This window comes from Nothoprocta perdicaria, unplaced genomic scaffold (assembly GCF_003342845.1).
Source record: "Nothoprocta perdicaria isolate Ctin4 unplaced genomic scaffold, notPer1 scaffold_54, whole genome shotgun sequence".
Lineage (NCBI taxonomy): Eukaryota > Metazoa > Chordata > Aves > Tinamiformes > Tinamidae > Nothoprocta > Nothoprocta perdicaria.
Genome location: NW_020455799.1, coordinates 1,595,478 through 1,599,632, shown reverse-complemented (window position 1 = coordinate 1,599,632; position 4,155 = coordinate 1,595,478). Strand labels below are relative to the sequence as shown.

At 41.4% G+C, this 4,155-nt stretch overlaps 1 long non-coding RNA gene across 1 annotated transcript; it reads right to left on the bottom strand.

Moving 5' to 3' along the window:
* Positions 1–1,756: 1,756 nt before the first annotated feature.
* Positions 1,757–3,069, bottom strand: LOC112955109. The gene is made up of 2 exons (XR_003250835.1): positions 2,972–3,069; positions 1,757–2,329 (listed from the first exon to the last, which is right to left on the bottom strand). It is a non-coding gene; the product is annotated as an uncharacterized LOC112955109 (long non-coding RNA).
* Positions 3,070–4,155: the final 1,086 nt, after the last annotated feature.

Sequence of the window (4,155 nt, the reverse complement as noted above, 5' to 3'; positions counted from 1 at the left end):
ACCAGAGTAAAGTCAAACAAAAAATACTGTTACATGTTCAAGTTAATATTTATAAAATAAACAGCAAGTATCATTATGGACATTGGCTTTGCTTCTCTAAACTGTAACATCAGTTGCTGAACCATTCTGAGCTGCTCTTTGTGCTATTCCTCATGTATTTTTCCACACCAGCAACACTAAACTTCACTGTTATTTTTCATTTTTTTTTGACAGGTTTCCCAGGTTGCAAGTAGTAAATTCTTAAGTTGTATATAATGAGGAACTTAAGTGATTAGGGTTTAGAAGAGAAAGAGAGAGAAAAAAACTTCACAGAGAATAGCACTTTACTCCTAAAGTATACTACTTAACACATATGCAAAGATCTGCCAGGTTCAAATAATAAGCATATTACAAGTACAAAGCCTCCTAAATAAGAGGCTCCTTTTGCTCGRACAGATGAATAGCTCCTGAGATGAATTTTTAGTCAAGGGATGGACTTGAGTAAGGGAGTTCACTGTCTGCTAGATGTGGGTTACTGTTCATTAGACATGCCTTGCTTCTTACAAGCTTGCTGCAAGACAAGACTTCATTGAACATGTAGGCAGAACAACTAATTAGTGGCTTTTTTCCTCTGACTAATACAATTCCCTTCTAGTTGCACCATAAAGAAGATTCAGTGGAATACCACTATGAAAGCAGTGGAATTCCAGGTAGTTATRGTGACGAATTTCATTGCGAATGAGGATCAATGTCCCGTACTACTTTGAATAGTAATTTCTTAATTCTTATTCAAATCTGGCTGGCAAGATAATATAACTTGAACTGAATTGTCCATGTGATCCTGATGGCATCCCATTAATGGGCTGTTCACTTAATTTATGTAATTTTAAAAAATTAAATAGTCATATTTTAAAGCCCTACTGCAGTCCTTCAGATTGAAAGTACACGTTTAAAAGTTATAGTATCCTTATAAATCAGTATGCCTGCACTTCTTGGTTTGTTGACTGAACTTTCCTCAAGTTTCACTTATCTTTGCTCAACTTTCTCCTCTGCCTGTGGGAACATTGTGAACTTGCAGGACCGAGCCACTTCATACCCATTACTGACCATGTTCTGCGGCACAGAGAAAAATTGCATTTGTAAACTCCTATTTAGAGTTGGCAAGTAAACCACTGTTTCATATTTGTCCCCATAACTGGATTTTTATGCATCCCCTCTATGCTATCAGTAATGGTCGAAGGCCAAATCAATTCTATCCATAAGCAAAAGGGCCACGGAGGCAGTTATTAGCAGCAGCTTATGGCCTGTATTCTGTGAGATGCCGAGTCCCCTCATAGGAGGTGATRGGAAGTCGAGGTGATGGGCACCTCCCAGGGAGCACCAGGTCCTTTCTGCAACTACATCCAAGACGGCTCATTGCAAACCCTTCCCTGGCAGTGAGGCAGGCCCGAATGGGAGAGCTCTGGGAAAAGATGAGCCCCGTCTATCTATGGCTATTTATAAAGCTTGCACTAAACATTTAGAGCCAAGCCCTGACTTGGCTAAGTGTCAAGGACCACACTGAAAAAAAACCCTATACCCTCATTAAGAAAATGCATGAAGCGCTGATTTCTATTTTTGGTCCTGGTTGCGAGCATCGCCAGGGTTACAGCTGCTTTATTGTGGCTTCTCAAGAATTTCCTTGATAAAAAAAGGACAACAGAATTAGCTGAGCCTTTTGGAAATAGCCACAGAGTCCAGCTGTAAAACAATGTCAAGTAGCTGGCAAAAAAACAAAACAAAACTCACAATACAACAGTAGCTACACATCTACCAGCAGTACCACATTTGCCCTCTGATGTGCTTTATTTGGAACAGGGGAGAGGGAGCGGTGGGAAAATGAATTCAAATCAAGTGGCTGCCCAAACCCTATGGAAGCATCTTGGAGGAGGGTGCAATATGATAACCTGCTAGAGAAAACACTGTTATGGGGAGAGCTCTCAGTGCCTTGTGGATATATGTGCTAGGTGCATTTATAAGACAAGGGTGGCAGATGGAAAGAGGTCAGTGCACTTCTACAGGAAAAAAAATTAAAAAGAGCATTAGTGAATGGTGTATTAGGCACAGGGACTGGAAAACACAGAGGTAAAATCCTCAGAGTAATTAGTCCTCCTTATTTTACATGAAGCAGTTAAAGTCTGTGTCATTTGCTGGGAGAAGGCAGCTCAGGTACAAGACTTCCAGTCAAGAGGACGAGATTTAATCAAAGACTGCCTGATGGCTTTGGAGAAGTAAGCCCGGGCTTTTCCTACAAGATGCTTCCTCCCCCTCGCTTCTGCTGGAATCAAAGATGCTCAGCGTTTTTTACCTGCTGGAAAGATGAAGAGAGGGGAGCTTTTATCTGTACACGTACAAGCCCACCTCACATCCGTAAGAAAGGAAGGATAATCCACGCACTAGTACATGCCTGGAGTTTGAGAACATTAAATTAAATTCTTATTGTAAAGACAAAGAAGTGTCCAGACAAGGACATTACATTGCATATTACTTTGATAGCATTCATATTTTTATAGTACTCTTCCTGTATTTTTTTGCATCAGGAAATTTCCTGCCTCTCCCTCAGTTTAAATTTAGAAACGCTGACAAACATGCTGACAGATAAAGGATCTGGCTACACGGAAAACTTGCAGAGAAGTGTTATTTCTTATTACGTATCTTTGCAGGCAAATCTCACAGAAACGTGCAACAAAACTAAGGTCATTAAAGAGGTGAAGTAAGGTAGCTCAACACATACTACCCCCAAATTCTACATGGAGGGAGCCAACATCTGGCTAAYTTCAGAATAAATTTCCATGTAAAAATTTAATACTCTTTAAGAAGTGAAATCCTCTCTGACGTCAGTACTCTTCACAAATACAGGGAGAAAGGTTACCATCGTATATAATCACAGTAATCAAACCCCTGAATTATTTTGCCCTTTACTTTTGCGTTTCTGCCTGCCCGTTYGACTTACCTACGCTGCAGCGGTTCTTACCCTGGACACCACGAGGGGCAGGAAACGTTGGCTACACAGCAAGCAAGGCAATCGAGACCTGGCCAGGTTAACTACAGCATCCTAACAGCATAAATGTTAAATAATAAAAATATTCTTAGAATACATGATTGCTTAAAAGCAGTATAAAAAGGCACAGATGTGTGTATATGCACCCACATCACATACACCCTGCACACAAATAGTTGTTTCATTTGTCACGTACAAGTAGAGAAAACAGGGTGTTCAGCTATAACCCAGAAGGCATGAGTTACAGGTAATATTTTTGAAACTGTCTGGAGTCTAGATAATTTAACTAAGTCAGGCATAGCTCACTCTACATTGTGGTGCCTGAATTTCTTTTAAACGTGACTTCAAGGTTGGTGCTGAACAATACCCGAAAACCCTGGTCCTAAGCATTTTAGGAAACAAAATCCTATTTCAGGCTGATGGCAAGCATCTTTGAATGCTTCAAAAGCCAAAGTTAGGTGCATAGACCTATTGGCTCTGTAGTCTCTGTGTCAACAGTGAAGGAAAATGAGCAGTGCTGAGGATCATTCAAAACGCATTAGGCTCGACTCCTGGAGAAGCCTATTTCGATCCATCAGCTAGAGAAAGAGGCTTGGAATACTCAGCCCACAAATCTCTTCTTTTCGACCACACTTCTCACAGCAGCCGTGAATACTTCCCTCTGAGCTTAAGAGGGCCAGCAAGGTCCAGATCCAGGGATCTGGACTCATCTACAAACTTCAGTGAGCCCCCTTACAGGTCACAGTCCATCATGTTCACAAGGATCTAGGCTGTCCAGGCAGCAAGGCTCTTAAGAAAATTTCAGTCTGCACTCAGAGCTCTTTCACTGATTTGGTGTGCTTGGCAGGCTGCTCTGTTCTGCATATCCAATGCCCTTACCCGCTGGTCTTTYGGTTTATGAACTTCCCAGCTTAGAGACTTTTTGCATAAACTGTTTACCTCCTCCCTCACAGCAGTCAGCTGGTGCTTGCCTGTTTCAATTTAACATCATCATCCTCAATGAAACAGCTTTGAAATAAGAATGCAATGCCACACTTGGCTCTGTCACTGTCACAGAGCTGGCGCACTGCTGGCTGCAGGCTTTAATTTTGCTCTGTTAAGAAGTGCAGTATGCATGCACACWCTCACTCACAAAT